This window comes from Cynocephalus volans, chromosome 1, assembly GCF_027409185.1.
Source record: "Cynocephalus volans isolate mCynVol1 chromosome 1, mCynVol1.pri, whole genome shotgun sequence".
NCBI classification, from domain to species: domain Eukaryota; kingdom Metazoa; phylum Chordata; class Mammalia; order Dermoptera; family Cynocephalidae; genus Cynocephalus; species Cynocephalus volans.
Window position 1 is genome coordinate 229,797,249 of NC_084460.1, and position 18,931 is coordinate 229,816,179.

Consider the following 18,931-nt stretch of genomic DNA (forward strand, 5'->3'; position numbering starts at 1 on the left):
TCAAATGCGACAGTCTTTTTTTCAGTTCAGTAATTTGATACACCAAGAACGTAGTACAGTAAAAAAAGGAAATACACCTGGATTCAAGACTCAGACTTTAATCTAAGTGCTGCTTCTAACTTTATTTGTGATATTGAGCATTTACCATCTACTTTTTCCTCGTATATAATAAAAAGAAAATGGAACAAATGTCTAAGGATGTTTCCAGCTCTAAAATTTTATAACAAAGAAAAATGTCTTTGGTGCATATGCTGCCTTCTATTTGCATGTAAAACTTGATGTTTGGCTTCAAGTAGCCTGAGAGAAACACATGCATTTGTAAAGCATTTCCCCAGTGTGCTGGAACATACACTCGTTCACATGAACAGTGAACCTTACTTCTCAGAGCAGAAAAGCTGTCTTAAGAGACTTCTTTGCTTTGTCCCTCTTCTGAGTACTTGAGGTCAGGCTCTTGGAATCCAGCATAAACCTTATTATTCCTAGGCTTCATCACAGTAACCTCTGTAGATCATGAAACAAAGACAACTAGAGTCAAATTTGGTCTTTGCCTACTATTTATAAATATATTGCTTAGGTTAAAAAGTGACTTCTTAAAAGCCAAAAAGCCATTTACCAAATAAACTTACTTTTAAATTTTCTTAGATGAACTTATGCTTAATCCAAAGATATTTTTATGTTTATCATTTCTGGCTTTTTGTTAAAATGCCTTAACTATTCAAGTAAAGAATCTTTGCTTCAAAAGGAAGTCAGAGCTACAGTCACGGGTGGTTTACAGAATATCTTCTGGTAGTCTTTGCTTCATTTCAATATCTTGCCATGATTGGCTGTTGATAGCTACAAATAAGGAAGTCTTCAAGTCAGGGGATTTCTCAGTGGAAGTTCCCAGTTCAACAGAAGGGAGAGCTCAGGACAGTTTGGGCGGCACTGGTAGAGCCTGTGGAAAAAACTTCCAGACTATATAACTTCCTACATCTTTAAAGAGAAATAACCTGTGAAGGAAGACTTGTAACCTGAAGAAGAGGTAATTAAGTTTTAACAGTTCCCACCAATTCTCAACCTAGCAAGGTGGCTTGGATGTCTTAAGCTGAAGTGCTGCAGATTTGTTCCACTCCTTCTTTTGCTAAGTGAGTAATTAATAACATGATTCAATAATGCCTTTTATTCATTGTCGTAGTTAGAAATGAGCCTTTAAAAAATGGGTCCTAGCCAAGACCCAAGGGAAATTTAAAATACCATATCTTTTCAATTTTTCCTAACTTTTAAGATAGAATTTATGTCTCTACTTGAAATGATTTTTTTTTGTTTGTAGCTAGAAAATAAGCCTTCTCCAATGAGTGAATTTTATAACATAATATAAGACTGAAAGATAGTTGGCCTAAGTTTAGTTGTATATAGCATTCTAGATTGAAAAGTAAATTAATACTGTATGTATTTATACTTTTTTTGGTTATACTTTAAAAAATCAATTCTATCCTGATCCAGCATGTCTATTCAAACATTAACTCACGTTTAGTATTTTTCCATCTCATAAGAAGCACATAATAATGAATATTTCTTTACACTAAAGTATTAACCTTATAGACAACTCTGCATTTCCTATCTTAGAACATTTATACTTACACAAGTATACTGATCTAGTTCTGTTACCAACTGGCCCTTTTATTTTCACAATCAAAAATGAGTATTAAAGATCGTGTAGTATTTTCTTGTTATTTTCTTAAGAATAACCCTGGAAAAGTTGATAGTTCAAAAAGATTAAACATCAAGAACCATTATCACTATAGTTATATTAACAGCTGTCATTTCTTGAGTGCCTGCCGGAAGAAAATGGTCGCAGGATCTTCCAGGTTGTAAGTGGCAGAGCCAGGGCTTATATGTAAGTTTGTGTCACTTCTTTTTTCACGACTTTCTGTTACCACTGCCCTGATTTCTTACAATATTAAAATAGTTATTTGGAAAATGTCTTATCCAAACTGCAATATGATGGAGGGAAGAGGAAGATGACTTGGCCAAGGTCACAAAGCAGCCAGGTCACTCCTGGAAGCTAGGTCTCACTTCTCACCCACCCCCACCTCCTCAGTCCTTCCAGGGTACACTTCAACATGTGCATACGTGGACACCTAGTCTGCCTCCGTGCAGTCAGCTTCAGAGCTGGGGGTGAACATGGGGCTGTATACCTAGCCCAACCTGCCCAGCAGCTAGTCGGGGCCCTAGAGCAGTGCCCAGTTATTTCTCTTAAACACTCATGACCATGAAAGAGATGGCTAACTAGAGATTCAAAATAAATCTATTAAATTCCCCTGAAAAAGCTCTGGTTGGAATTTCCCAAAACTTATGCACTAATTTGAGGGAAATGATCATCCTTATAGAACCTTCTGTCTGTGAACATTTTATGTCTCTCTATGCATTACTAAGACCTCAGTAAACATAAAAAGGTTCTTTATTTACTGTAAAATGTAGTCCAATATATTTTGTTTTGTCTTCTCGTGTGCATAGTAGGGTGTCATATGGATAGGAATATTCTTTCGACTATATTTTCTGACTAATTACTGCTGGCACCTTAATTTCATAACTTTATCTTTCATCCAGCCATTTTATTGATCCTCATTTGTTCTGCATTATTTTAGATAATTCACATGTGATGCCTAGATACAAAAAATATAATTATGTCTCCTCCCTTTTTCTTCTCACCACATTGGCCAGAATTTCTGGAATAATATTTAATAACAGAGGAGAGAGCAGTCAACCTTGTCTTGTTGCTGATCACAGTGGGAATTTCCCTAAGTGATTAACATTAAGAATGACATTGGCTGTTGGTTTGAGATAAATGCATTTATCATAAAACCAAATAACTACCAAACATCCTAGTTTACTAAGGGTATATTTCAGAAAAAAAAAATCAAGACTTCATGTTAAACTATATTCAGTGTCTTTTTTGGTATCATTAGAGACAACTGTGTGGTTTTTCTGTTTCAAACTTTATAGTGCTCTGCTGTTACACAATTCGGTAGCTGCATTTTTAAAAAAATTCCATGTTATCAAAAATCATATTATTAATATGATTGCTTCTGTAATAAAGGTAGATTCATACTTAAAAACTATATTTTGTTATTGTTGTATTTAAAATAATAAATTGGTTGATCAAAATGAACCAAACCCAACCTACACATTTCCTTTTCTTCTCTTCAATCCACATGCTTAGACGCCTCTCCTCTATTATTTTGGCTTCACAATTCAGTTCACAACTCAAACTAACAGAAAAGAACAAAAACAATGTGGCAACAGCCAAGAAACCCTATCCAGGCAGAGCAACCAGATACTCAAACAAAGCAGCTGTTCCTACGTGTTGTGCAAAAAGCTTTCGTCCTACTATGACAATGCTAGCTGCAGACCACGATTCAGTTACAAACAACAGTGGTATGCAAAATATGTGTCCACACTGATTAGGCTTATATCCAATTTATAGTAAGAAAATGTATGCTGGAAAAAAGAGCTTGTAATTTACTGAGAATTTTTGCATTTGTATTTATGTTAATCTGTACTTTTTGGAACGCATCATTGATAGGTTTCAATATTAGAGTTAGGCTACCTTTATTAAGTAAAATTATAAAAATACTGAAATTTTTTATGTTCTAAAAAATATTTAATAGGAATTATCTGTTCCTTGAAATGTTTAAGGAACGAAACTATAACACTGTTTGGCCTTAGCACCCCTTTTTGGAAGAATTCTTTAAAAGCTTTTCCAATGTCTTCTGTTGTTACTGATTTAATCAGGTTTTATGCTGCTTTTTTCTTGTAGGTTAGGTTATTTGTTTTTGCTTAAAAATTATTCCTTTTATCAAATTTTTCAAATGTATTAGCATACATGGTTATCTCTTATACTTTTTTTTTTATCATTTCCATTACTATGTGGATAACCTTTTTCATTACTCGTTTTGTCCATTTGTTTTCTTGCTTGCTCTCTTTCTTTCTTTTCTTTTCTTTTCTTTTTTTTTTTTCTTTCTGATTGGAAATATCACAGAGCCAATCTCCTGGATGTATCACTTTTAAAATTAGCTACTTTTTAAATAATTAGCTTTTGCTTCTATGTTTATTTATATTTTCTTAATGCCTATTTTAGACAATTTTATTTTTACTTTTCTCAGTTTGTGAGTTGAATACTTAGTTCATTTATTTTTATTATATCTCATTTTATAATGAAAATATTTGAGGCTAGAAATTTTTTAGTACCATTTTCACTATATCTTACACTTTTGATATGTCACTTTCACATTATCATTATTTTACAATTTTTAATTGCAGTTTTATTTCCTCTTTGATCAAAGAGTTATTTAGGACAGGAAAATTTTTTTCATTATTAGCCTTTATTTTTTAAAAGTTTTTGATTCAGAGGAAAATGGAGCAAACCTTACAAAGAGTTCCCATATGCCACCCTGCCTCCCCTCACCACTCTGTGTCTCCAATTATTAACATCTTGCACTAGTGTGATACATTTGTCACAATTAATGAAACCAGTACTGGTACATTATTTTCAACTCAAGTCAATAGTTTATTCAGATATTTTTATTTTTTTCCTTTTTTCTCTTTTTAAAAACTGAGGTTAAATTCACATAACATAAAACTAATAATTTTAAAATGAACAGTTTAGTGCCATTTAGTACACAATGTTGTGCAACCACCACCTCTATTTTCAAAACATTTTTATCCCTGATAAAGGAAACACTGTACCATTGAATGTTGCTCTGTATTTCCTTCTCCCCTCAGCTCCTGGCAACCACCAATTTGCATTCTGTCTCTATGGATGTAACTATTCCAGATATTTCTTTTTTTTTTTTTTTTTTTTTTTGTCTTTTTCGTGACCGGCACTCAGCCAGTGAGTGCACCGGACATTCCTATATAGGATCCGAACCTGCAGCGGGAGCGTCACTGCACTCTCCTGAGTGCGCCACAGGGCCGGCCCGATATTTCTTTTTTTTGACCGGTATGGTGTGGTCTGTACCACGCTCAGTCAGTGAGCGCACCAGCCATCCCTATATAAGATCCGAACCCATGGCCTCCGCGCTACCAGCGCTGCAGGCTCCAGAGTGAGCCACAGAGTAGGACCGGGCTGGCCCCCAGGTATTTCATATAAGTGAAATCATACAATATGTGACCTTTTCTATCTGGCTTCTTTAACTTAACATAATGTTTTTGAGGTTAATCTATATTGTAGCATGTATCAGAACTTAATTCCTTTTTATACCTAAATAATGTTTCTATTACATGCATAAGGGTACTTCAAAAACTTCATGGAAAGATTTGCATTATCTTTTCATTCTGTTTTTCCATGAACTTTTTGAAGTATCTTTATATATGCCACAATTTGTTTATCCATTCATCCATTGATACACAGGATATTTGGTCTGTTTTAATTTTTTGGCTATAGTAAAAAGTGCTGCTATGAACATGAATTTAAATGCATTTGTTTGATTACCTGTTGTCGATTTATATGTGTACATACTTAGCAGTGGAATTGTGGGGTCATATGGTAGTTCCATGTTTAACATTTTAAAAAACAACCAGTGGCTGAACCATTTTAAATTCTCACGAGCAATGTACAAGGTTTCCAACGTCTCCACATCCTGGCTAACACTTGTTATTTTCTGTTTGTTCTTTTATAATGGCCATCCTAGTGAATGTGAAGTGGTACCTCACTGTGGTCTTGATATACGTTTCCCCAAAGGCTAATGATGTCAAGCATCTTTTCATGACTTTCTGGCCATTTGTGCATTCTCTTTGGAAAAATACCTATTCAAGTTCATTACCCATGCTTTAACTGGGTTGTCTTTTTGTTGTTGAGTTGTAAGAGTTCTTTATATATTCTAAATACCAGACCCTTATTAAATATATGATTTTCAAATATTTTCTCCCATTCTGTAGGTTGTCTTTTTAGTTTTTTGATAATGTCTTTCAATGCACAAAGGTGTTTTTCATATTTAGGAAGTCCAACTTGTTTTTTCTTTTCTTGTTTGTGATTTTGGTATTATATCTAAAAATTCATTGTCAAATCCAAGGTCATGATAATTTACCCCCATGTTTTTATCTAAGCATGTGATGGTTTTAGCTCTAATATTTATGTCTATTTTGGATTAATTTTTGTATATCGTGTGTGGTAGGGGTCCAGTTTTATTCTTTCGAATGTGGTTATCAGTTGTCCCAGCATCATTTGTTGAAAAGACTATTCTTTCTCCATTGGATATTCTTGACACCCTTGTAAGGTTTTATTTCTGGGCTCTCAATTCTATTTTTTTGGTCTAAATGTCTATCTTTATTCCAGTTCCATACTGTTTTGATTACTGTAGTTTTGTAGCAAATTTTGAAGTTGGGAAGTGTGAGTCCTCCAACTTTGTTTTTCCTTTTCAATATTCTTTTGGCTACACTTGCAATTTCATATGAGTTTGAGGATCCTTGCAATTCCATATGAATTTGAGGATCAGCTTTTCCATTTCTGAAAAAAATAAAAAGGCTGTTGAAATTTTGATAGGGATTACATTAAATCAGTAGATCAATTTGGGGAATATTGCAATCACAACAATATTAAGTCTCCCAATCCATGAACACAGGATGTTTTTCCACTTACTTAGGTCTTCTGTAATTTCTTTCAGCAACGCTTCGTAGTTTTCAATGTACGAGTCCTTTGCCTTTTTGGTTAAATTTGTTCCTAGGTATTTTATTCATTTAGATGCTGTTGTAAATGAAAATTTTTTTTTTTTAATTTCATTTTAGGAGTGTTCATTGCTGGTATATAAAAACACAACTGATTTTTGAGTGTTTATCTTGTACCCTGAAACTTTGCTAAATTCATTTATTAGCTCTAGTAGTTTTCTTGTGGATTTTTTGGGTTTTTCTACATGCAGGATAAAGTCATCTGAGAATAGAGATAGTTTCACTTATTTTCCCATTTGGATGCCTTTTGTTTCTTTTTCTTGTCTAATTGCTCTGGCTATAACTTTCTAGATGATACTGAATAGCAGTGGTGAAAGAAACACCCTTGTCTTATTCCTGATCTTAGGGAGAAAGCTTTCAGTCTCTCACCATTCATATGATGTTACCCGTGGGTTTCTCATAAATGCTATTTATAGTGTTGAGGAAGTTCTTTGATGCATTGGTTGTTTAAGAATGTGTTGCTTAATTTTCTTATGTTTATCCACCCTTGCATTCCAGGGATAAATTACACTTGGTCATGATGTATAATCCATTTAATATGCTGTTGTATTTGGTTTACTAGTGTTTTGCGGGGAATTTTTGCATCTATATTCATAAGAAATATTGGTTTTAAGTTTTCCTTTCTTATGGTACCAATGTCTGGCTTTGGCATTAAGGTAATACTGGCCTCATAGAAGGAGTTAGGAAGTATTCTCTCATCCTCTATTTTTTTAAAAAGAGTTTGAGAAGGATTTGGTGTTAATTCTTCATTAAGAGCTTAGTAGAATTCATCAGTAAAGCCACCTGGTCCTGGACATTTCTTTGTTGGGAGATTTCTGATTATTGATTTAACCTCTTTATTTGTTACAGGTTTGTTCAGATTTTCTATTTCTTCTTTGTCTAGGTTATCTAATTTGTATTGGTGTAGCACACTGTTCCATAGTATTCTCTTATAATACTTTTTACTTCTATTTGATTGGTGGTAATGTCCCCACTTTCATTTCTAATTTTAGTTCTATGTCTCTTCTCTCTCTTTCTCTTACCAGTTTAGCTAAAGTTTTGTTGATTTTCTTGATCTTTTCAAAGAACCAACGTTTGGTTTCATTGATTGTCTATATTGTTTTTCTATTCTCTATTTCATTTATCTCTGCTATAATTTTCATTAGTTCCTACTTTCTGCTAGCTTTGGATTTAGTTTGTTCATTTACTAGTTCTTTGAGGTATAAATTTGGGTTACTGATTTCAGATCTTTCATCTTTTTTAATGTGGATATTTACTGCTATTAATTTCCCTGTGAGCACTGCTTTCACCACATCTCATAAATCTCGGTATGTTGAAATTTTGTTTTCATTTATCTCTAAGTAAATCTAATTTCCCTTGTGATTTCTTCTTTGACCTATTCTTTGTTTAAGAATGAGTTGCTTAACTGGCACATATTTATAAATTTTCCAGTTGTCCTTGTGTTGTTAATTTCTAGCTTCGTTCCATTTTGGTTGGAGAAGATACTTTGTATGATTTCAGTCTTTTTAAATACACTGAGACTTTTTTGTGGCCCAACATTTAGTCTGTTCCAGAGAAGGTTCCATGTGCACTTGAAAGGAAAGTGTATTCTGCTTTTGCTGGTATGCTCTATATATGACTGTTAGGACTAGTTCGTTTATGGTGTTGTTCAAGTTGTCTATTTCTTTTTGATTTTCTGAGTTTTTTATTTATTATTAAAAGTGGCATAATGAAGGCTTCAATGATTATTGTAGTACTGTCTATTCTTCCCCTCAGTTATTTCAGTGTTTGCTTCATATATTTTGGGGCCCTGCTGTTTGGTGGGTATACGTGAGTAATTGCTATATCTTCTTGATGAATGATCATTTGTTAATATATAATGTCCTTTGTCTCTTGTAACAAGTTTCAACTTAAAGTTTATTTTGTCTATTAGTATAGGCACCTCCCATCTCTTTTGGTTACTAGTTGCATGGAAAATCTTTGTTTCATCCTTTCACTTTCATCTATTTGTGTCTTTGCATCTAAAGTAAGTCTCTTGTAGACAGCATATAGTTTGATCATTTGATTATGTTGCATTATCCATTCTGCCAAGCTCTGACTTTTGAAGATGTTAATCCATCTACATTTAACATAATTGCGATAAGAAAGGATTTACTTCTGCCATTTTGCTGTTTAATTTCTGTATGTTTTATACCACTTTTCTGTTCCTCACTTCCTCCATTATTTCCTTCATTTGTGTTTGATTCTTTGCAGTGTACCATTTTATTTCCTTCTTGTTTTCTTGTGTGTGTGTCTGTGTGTGTCTTTTTTTTCTTTCAGATATTTTCTTGTGGTTACCACAAGGATTACAATTAAAAATCTAAATTTGTAACAAGCTAATTTGAATTGATACCAACTTAGTTTCAGTAACATACAGAAATTCTACTCCTATAGAGCTTAATCTCCCCCTTATGTGTTGTTGTCACAAATCATATCTTTATACATTGCATGCACATCAACAGATTTCTAATTATTTTTAAAGCATTTTTCTTTTAAATCGTATAGGAAATGAAAAGAGGAGTTACAAACCAAAAATACAATCATAATGCCTTTTATATTTATCTATGTAGTTGCCTTTACTGAAGTTCTTTATTTCTTTTTATGGCTTCAAATTATTGTCTAATGGTTTTTTTTTTTCAACTTGAAGTACTCCCTTTATCATTTCTTTAGAGTAAGTCTACTAGCAACAAACTCCCTCAGCTTTTATTTATCTCAAAATGTCTTAATTTCTCCTTTATATTTGAGGGATAGTTTTGCCAGATATAGAATTCTTAGTTGACTCTTTTTTCCCAGTGCTTTAACTATCTCATCCCACTATTTTTGGGCCTCCATGGTTTCAAAGCAAAGTTAGCTATTGATCTTATTGAGGATTCCTTGCACATAATGTGTCACTTCTCTCTCTCTGCTTTCAAGATTCTCCCTTTGTCTTTGGCTCTCGACAGTGTATTAGTCCACTTCGTGTTGCTATAACAGAACTACCTGAGACTGGATGATTTATAAAGAGAGGTTTATTTGGCTTACAATTCTGGGACAGCTGCATCTGGCATGGGCTTCAGGCTGCTTCTACTCATGGTGAAAAGTGGCAGGCAGCCAGCAGGTACAAGCAGATCACATGGTGAGAGGAGAAACAAGAAAGAGAGAGAAGGTGCCAGAGTCTTTTTACGCAACAAGCTCTCGCAGGAACTAATAGAGCGAGAACTCACTCATTAATCATTAATCCCCCCTCCCCCAGGGAAACATTAATCCATTCATGAGGGATCCGCCCACATGAGTCAATCAGTTTCCAACACTGCCACATTGGAGATCAAATTTCCACATGAGTTTTGGAGGGGACAACACATCCAAACTCCATCAGATAGTTTGATTATAATGTACCTCAGTGTGTATCTCTTTGAATTTATCCTACTTGGAATTCATTGAGTTTCTTGAATGCACAGATTCAGTCTTTTACAAATTGGGAAGTTTTCAGCCATTACTTCTTCAAATATTTTTTCTGTTCCTTTTCTCTCACTTCTCCTGCAAGACTCTCATAATGCATATGGTGGTCAGCTTGATGGTATCCTACAGGTCACTTGAATTCTGTTCTTTTTTTTTTTTTTTCAAATTTTTTTTTCTCCTCTTCCAACTGGATGATTTCAATTGTCCTATCATCACATTCTCTGGCTTTTTTTTCTGCTTGCTCAAATCTGCTGTTAAGCCCCTCTAATAAATTTTTCATTTGTTATTGTACTGTTCAGCTCCAGAACTTCTATTTGGTTCCTTTTCATAATTTCTATCTCTATTGATAGTCTCATTTTGTTCATACATTGTTTTCTTGATGTCCTTTAGTTTTTTTTGTCCATGGTTTCCTTTAGCCCTTTGGGCATATTTAAGATGGTTAGATGTCTTTCTCTAGTAAGTCCAATATCTGAGCTTTCTCAGTGTAAACATTCAAAGATATGTTAAGTGATAATTATGACTACTAATTTACATTAAAAATCAACTGCCTGTAGAACCACCAACTAAGTTACAAAAATTTTTTATGTTAGCCAATATTTATTGAGTTCCTCCTGTAGGCCAGGCCCTGTTCATATATTATTTTATCGTACAAATACACACAATCTTTGAGTCAAGTATTATTATTATCATCACATTTGACAGATAAAGAACCTGAAGCATATGGTTAGTAAAGTCATGTGGTTAGTAAATGGCAATACATGCACAGTTCATAGCTAACTTTTTGGCTTGAAGAAGACATTTACTAACTTTGTCACTGTGGGCATTGGGCTGAGATGAGATCCCTTATCCTTGCTGCCTAGTTATTTTACTATGAAGAAGAGAATTCCTGATTAATCATAAACAGTTTTTGGTCTTTTCCTTGATAGGAATCATCTATGAAAAGTTAAACCCTAGAGAGAGTTATATGCCCAGCTCTGTGTGCCCAGCCCCCTTCATTATTGGCTTCACTTGCTTGGATGCAGAGCATCACATCTATCCACTCCCATTGGGGTATTATTGGTATTCTTCAAACCATAGCTTCAAAATGGGTAATAGTGAAAGGTACTAATGGAACATTGAGACAAAGAGGTGAAAAATACTACTTATAGGTCACACATAGTAGTGGAGTTGCCATCTAATTCACTAGTAGGTGCCAGGAGACAAGTAGCTTCCTTACTATCCTTCAGGCCAGCAGGTTGGTGCATGCTCATTTCAACGCCACAGTTCGTACAGGTGCAAAATCCTATCAAATTCTAGCACTAAGCTGCTTATCAGTAAGTTTACAACTACTCTTATGGTGCCTTTGTGTGAATTAAAAAAAGGTACGACACTGGAAAGACTCAGGCTGAAAGGGACAAGGCTTGGCAAGTGAGTCCAGCTCGCTCTTTCATAAACAGTGGCATCATCAGCAGTTCTACCTTCCAATGCTATAATGAGTTCTCATATTTTCCTGACTTTTCATAGGCATTTTAGTTGGAGACCCTGAGACACAGACAACTAGTCCAGATGTCATCTTAAGTAAGTCAACCAAATTCTTTTAGTAGTGATCTTTCACATCAAGATTTGACTGAGATCATTTCTGATGTTCCAAGTTGTAGTAAGTGTTTATACTGACAGGTTTTCTTGTCCCTCAATTTATATTTAGAACTCTCAATAAAATATTAAGCAGTTTAAAAACAGGTCCCAAAATATTTTTAATGCACCTGCAGTTCCGCATTTTCATCCCACCCTACTCCACCACCAATGCCACATCACTGCTTGATAGCCTGTGGTATATAATAACATGAGTGAAGGAAAACTGGAGTAAAATTATGTTGTTCTTTTAAAAGATTATTCTTCAAATAAATGTTTCAACTCAATTCCTAACCTTCATAAAACATACTGCATGGCAAGTCTAAAAAATTTATCATCATTATAGGAAAAGAAAAATGTTTGACACCATTTTAGCACAAAACTCATTCATCTAAAATAATTCTGCCAGTATTCATGCATGTTTTGCACATAGGGGAATTATGTAGCCACTTCTCTTCGTGACTACAACATCCTAAGAGTGGAAGAGAGTAAACATATTTAAGAAATGTATAAATATATTTCGTTTTTTATTTCCTTATTCAAAGTTTTTAGCACCTCCATATTTCAAAATGCTTATGCATTCAGCTTTATATTCTGAGTGTCTTATGAAGTGCCACTATTTCAACCATAAATCTTCAAAGCAGCACCTTCAATTGGCTCAAAAGCCATGCTGGGTAAGCTGAACTTCATCAAATTTAAAATTTCTGCTCTGCAAAAGACACTGTAAAAAAAATTTAAAGACACCCATAGGCTAGGAGAAAATATTTGCTAAAGACATATCTAATAAAGGACTGTTATCCAAACTATACAGAGAACACTTAAAATTCAACAATAAGAAAGCAAACAACCCAGCTAAAAAATGGATCAAAGACCTTTACAGATACCTCCCCAAAGAAGATATACAGATGGCAAATAAGCATATAAAAATATGCTCCACATCATGTGTCATCAGGGAAATACAAATTAAAAACAATGTAATACCACTACATACCTATCAGAATGGCCAAAATCCAGAACATTGACAATACCAAATGCTAGCAAGGACGTGGAGCAACAGAAACTTTCATTCATTGCTGGTGGGAATGTAAATGTAAAATAGTACAGCTACTTTGGAAGACAGTTTGGCGGTTTCTTACAAAACCATACTCTTATCATACAATCCAGCAATCACACTCCTTGGTATTTACCCAAAGATCTTGAAAACGTATGTCCCCACAAAAACCTGCACACAGATGTTTATAGCAGCTTTTTCATCACTACTCTGGTGAAGGATATTGGTAATGGGGGAAGACTACACATGTGTAGGGAAAAAATCTCTGGACCTTCCTCTCAAAGGGAGGTTTTTGCTGTAAACTTAAAACTACTCTAGAAAAACCAAAGTGTTTATAAATAACTTTTTTAAAGAAGTTCTGTATTAGCATGTTTAACTCAATTACTTCTTACAGGAAAACTTCAACTGGTCAAAATGTTATATCTGAGAAATTTCTGTTTGTTAAAATATTTTTTTAATTATGTTTTTGCTTTAATTTTTAAAAGTAAGCCCAATATTCAAGAAAACCAACTAGAATGCACTACAACTTGGCACGTTTTTAAATCTTAGTGGCCCAATGAGAGAAATGTCCATAGCTCGGAAGTATGGGGAGAAATTCATTAGCCAGAAACTAATCCTCTTGGTGTAACAGGGAAATATACTTTTCTGGCAGAATTCTGTCTAAAATTTCTATCTTGGAGAATATTCAATCATGGCTAAGAAATGGAATATTGGGGAAGTTTTAATTTATGAGAAATTTTCTAATAAAGTTCTACTTGCATTTACCAACCATTCAACTTTAGGAAGTACATTTAGTAAAAAGTATTACTAGATGGGGAAAAAACCAATGGGTGTGTGTGTGTATGTACTGTTTTCTTAGACTGTGAACTTTGACCACCTTAATCACATTCATATGAGGATCTGTTGAAAAGTGCATTTTCCTGGACTTCACTCCAGTTGCTGTGTACTGGAATCTGTAGGGGTTAGTTGGTGAAACGACATCTTAGCAAGCTTCGCAGGTGATTCTTGTGTACTCTAACTTATACACAGGGTGATATTAGACCTAGGTATTTGCTGTTTGGCAAAAAATCTAGCCAAGGCCCTCAAGCGACCTTAAACTTGACACTGGATTCCATTCCGCTGCTGATGTTTTCCGTGGGCGGCGGGGAGGGGTCGAGGGGCGGGGCGGGACGAAGGGGGGCTGGGCTGGGCGGGACGAGTCGGGGCAGGGCGGGACGAGTCGGGGCGGGGCAGGACGAGGCGGGACGAAGCGGGGCGGGACGAGGCGGGGCGGGGCGGGAGGCGGGCCGGCCTGGCCTTGCGAAGTGGAGGGCGAAAAGTTAATGGCTCCGAGCGCAGGCGCTGCCCCCTGAACTGGAACGGAAAACAACTTCCGGTTGGAGTCAGTCGTCCAGGCGCGCCGGCGACCTGAGACGTGAGGGGCTGTGGCCCGAGTCCCCGAACTGTGAGTAAGAAACTTCGTGAACGAATTGCTGTGTCTGAATCTGTCGAGCACGGCGACGGGAGGACTTTTGCGTGTGAGCGAAAGGGACGCGCTGGCAGTAGGGTCGCCGCAAGGAGAGAAGCCGAAGAGCTGCGGAAAAAACCAGTTCGTAGAATGGGAAAGGGTTTTGTGCGAGAGAAACCTGGCGGGTCTTTATCCCGGAGCGGACCCGGGAGGGGCTTTCCGGGCCTGCGACCTTGGTGCGGCCCCGGCGGCCCCGGCCCCGACGGCTGGGGTAGAGACCCTGCTATGCTCCGCGTCGTCCGATCTCGGTGACTTGACTCCTTGGCCCGGGAAACGGGGATGACAGGGTCTGCGGTGTCGGGGTGAGCAGTAGACTCCGTCAGGAGTGACCCCGACTTACAAGGGCTATCGTGGTTACTCTTTAGAAAACTTAATAGGTTCTTTCTGTTGTTTTTCCCAAGATGGTTACACAATTCCGCTCTCTGTCTTCCTGAGAGGTGTCATCATAGCCTTGTCAATGAGAAGTTGGGTAACTCCCCAGAGGAACACGGAGAGAATGGGTGGCCGAGGCTGAAAGAGGAGAAGCAAACCCCATTCTCAGTGGGAACCCAGGCGTTAGGTAGAGTCTCCACCCCTATGTAAACTGACTAGCAACGAGTTACAGGAGTAAAAATCTGTTTGTCAACAAGCAGGAAGAAGGGGGAATATACTCGAAGGGGAGTTTGTGCTGTCATTGGTAGGCTGTAACAAGCAAAAGTAAAGCAACCTTGAGATGTAAAGTGTCATTTATCTGACAGGAGATGCTTTTGACAACTTGTCATAAGGGAGAAAGGGTAGTAGAGGAAGTGAAGTGATGTGAAATTGAAGGAAAAGAAGATGATCTGCCTCCCAACCATGGTTGGAATACACATTTAAATGAGAGAGGTAGCAGAGAAGCAAGCAATGTATTCTGTTGCAACATTATTTTGACCCCTTCATTTGACAGTGGGGAAAACCTCCAAATGATAAAACTATAATAGAGAGCAGAAAGTGAAACTCTTCTCAGTTCTCTCCCCAACTACTTGTAGTACAAGGTCTTCTACATCTCCCTTATATGTTCATAATCATGTTATTTTGCTTTCTTATGAAAATGAGTTTATCCGTGCATACTGTTCTGTGATCTCTTGTTTCAGATTTTAAATATATATATGGTGGGAGTCTTTCCGTATGTAGCTCTATTTTATTGCAATGTCAGCGTGGTATTCCTTTGTCTAGATGTACCATAATGTAGTTAACCACTACTTTATATGCCCTGTCCATATATTTTGCTCATTATTTTTCAAAATTATTTATCTGTTTCTCATTAGGATAGAGATGTATTATTAATCATTTGTGAAATATATGGTAAATACTTTAAAGAACTATCATTTAAACCCAACTAGTCGTTTGCTTTAAAATGCCCAGGTTTTGTATCTCATATAAGAAGGTGGTCCTCACTTAAAAATTATTAAAATCTTCTTTGTTGATTCTTTTCTTTTTATGTTGTACTCATTGAAATATCTGAAAATTCTTTTTGTACATTGTATAAGATATTTAATTTTTTTCTTAGTTTTTATGAATAGGTACCCATTTTTTCTGAAATCATTTGTTGAAATCGTTCTTTCTCAACCGATTGGAAATACCTCCTTAATATAGTAAATTCTCATGTGTACATGCATCTTTTTTTAGATTCATCTGTTGCCTTGATCTGTTTGTCTCTTCCTTTACAAACACCAATCTAGTTTGATTGTGGCATTTTTAGTAATTCATAGGGCAAGTCCTTTCTCATTTTTTTTCCCAAAATTTTCTTGAATATTATTGAATTGTTTTCCAGACAAAATAAACTGTTTATGTTCCATTAAAATAATCCTTTTGGGATTTTAACCATTATATTCTCTAACATTTTGTGACTGGTATGTATATGAGTATTTATATATCTGGCCAACTTTCTAAATTTATTACTTTTAATCTTTTCTCTTGAATTTTCTAGGAAAACAACTATTTAAATATAATAGTCTTATCTCTTCCTTTATACTGCTTTCTTTCTTTAATGAATTACTAGCTTCTCCAGAACAGTGATAAATAATAACAATGATTCTGGTCATGCTTATCTCGTTTCTTAGTTTGGGGATGCTTTTACCATGTCATCATTAAATATGATATTTACGATTAGTTTCTAATAAATTTGATTTATCAAGGAAGTTTCCTTTAATGTTTCTAGCATATTAGAATTTTTACAGAGAATGGATTGTGTCCAAAGTCTTTTTTGGGGCAGGGAGGCAGGGGAGGGGGGAGTCCTGTTTGCATTGGCTAGCACTTTGAGAACAATTTTGGGTGTTTTTAATTTTTAAATTTTTTCTATTTTACCTTCTTTTTTTTTTTAAATTTGTATTTATTTTTCCTTGTACATGTTTGTGGGGTACAGTTTGTTGTTTCAGTACATGTATATATTGTGTAATGATCTAATCAGAACAGTTAGCATATCTTTCACCTAAATATTTATCATCTATTTGTGGTTATAACATTCAAGATCCTCTTTTCTGGCTATCTTGAAATATACAATACAATATTATTAGCTATTGTCACCCTGGGGCACCAGAACTTATTCTTCCTATCTAACCATGACTTTGTGCCAGTTTACCAACCTTTCCTGGCTGTTCCGCTCCCCTTTCCCCACTCTGGCAACCACTATTCTATTCTCTATTTCTCTCTTTTTTTCCCTCTTTTTAATTTATTTTTCTTAATGGACCCATGATAATTGTATATATTTATGGAGTACAGTATGATATTTGGGTACATTCATACAGTGTGCAGTGATCATATCAGGGTGCTTAGTATATTCATCACCTCAAACATTTGTCACTTCTTTGTGTTAGGAACATTCAATATCATCCTGACTAGCTATTCAAGGATACACAGTACTTTGTTATTAACTGTCGTCCCCCTATATTATTATAGAACACTAGATCCCATTCTTATCTCTAATATTTTGTATCAACCGATCACCCTCTCTCCCTTCCTCTCCCCTTCTCTCTTCTCCTGAGATCAACTTTTTTAGCTTCCACATATGAGTGAGAACAAGCAGTATTTCTCTTTCTGCCTGGCTTATTTCACTTAACATAATTTTCTCCAGGCTCATCCATGTTGCTGCAAATGGCAGAATTTTATTCTTTTTTATGGCCGAGTAGTATTCTTGGGGGGAGGGGCGTGTTTCATGTTTTCTTTGTCCTATCATCCGTGGAAGGACATTTAGGTTGGTTCCAACTCTTGGCTATTGTGAGTAGAGCCACAATAAACATGTTAGTGCCAGTGTCCTTTTGACTTGTTGATTTCCATTCCTTTGGATATATACACGGTAGTGGGATTGCTTGATCATATGGTAGTTCTGTCTGTAGTTGTTTGAGAAATCTCCGTACTGTTTTCCATAGTGGCTGTGCTAATTTACATTTCCACCAGAGATGTATAAGAGTTCCCTTTTCTCCACATACTCATTAGCTGTATTAGTTCGTTTCTGTTTCTTATAACAAAACGTATGGAACTGAATATTTTATAAAGAAACTGAAATTTATTGCTTACAGTTTTGGAGGCTGGGAAGTCCAAAGTCCAAGGAACACTTGTGGTGAGGGCTTTCTTTGGTGGTGGCTTTGCAGCAACACAGAAGTCTCACATGGTAGAAAAATGGTGGAGCAGAGAAAGTGAACTTCTCTTGTTCCCTTCTTTTAAAACCCTCAGAACCATACCCCTGACCACAATTATTAATCCATTCATTATGGCATGGTCCTACAATCTAATCACCTCTTCAAGGCCCCACCTTTCAATTACCATAATAGGATTTCCCACCCTCAACAGTTAAAGTGGGAGTTAAGTTGTAGGGAGCATACAACCCAAAGCACTAGCATTTGTTATTTTGTCTTTTTGATAGTAGCCATTCTTACTAAGATGATATTGCGGTTTAGATTTGCATTTCTCTGATGAATAGTAATGTTGAGCATTTTTCATTATGCCTGTTGGCCATTTGTATGTCATCTTTTGAAAAATGTCTGTTCAGTTCCTTTGCCCATTTTTTAAGCAGGTTATTTGTTTTTCTTAAGATTGAGTTGAGTTCTCTGTATATTCTGGTTATTAATCCCTGGTCAGATGCATAGTTTGCAAATATTTTCTCCCATTCTGCAGGTTGTCTTTTTATTCTGCTGATTATTTCCTTTGCTGTGCAGAATCTTTTTAGTTTGATATAATCCCATTTGTTAATTTTTGCTTTTTTGCCCTGTGCCTCTGAAGTATAAAGTCTTTGCCCAGACCTGGTCCTGAAGTGTTTCCCCTATGTTTTCATCTAGAAGTTTTATAGTTTGGGGTCTTACATTTAAGTCTTTAATTCACTTTGAGTTGATTTTGGTATATGGTGAGAGACAGAGGTCTAGTTTCATTCTTCTGCATATGGATCTCCAATTTTCCCAGCACTGTTTATTGAAGAGACTGTCCTATCCCCAGTATATGGAGAACGATTTTAAATGATAGGTATTTGGTATTCATTTGGTGTATATATTTCTTGTTGGGTTAAGACAATGTCTTTTCATTACTACTTAATTAAACATTTTTATCAGGAACAGAAGTTGAATTTTGTTAAATGGCTCTTTGGCATCTAT

The 18,931-nt window shown here is 35.7% G+C and overlaps 1 protein-coding gene across 4 annotated transcripts in view; it reads left to right on the plus strand.

The window, feature by feature from the left end:
- The first annotated feature begins 1,066 nt into the window (after positions 1-1,066).
- TANK (TRAF family member associated NFKB activator) overlaps positions 1,067-18,931 on the plus strand; it is an 82,058-nt gene continuing 64,193 nt past the window's right edge. The window contains exon 1 of one of the 4 annotated variants that reach the window (XM_063104635.1): positions 1,067-1,124. The gene's annotated coding sequence lies outside the window, so the exon portion shown is untranslated. The other 3 variants (XM_063104625.1, XM_063104643.1, XM_063104618.1) reach the window with 3 other exon arrangements.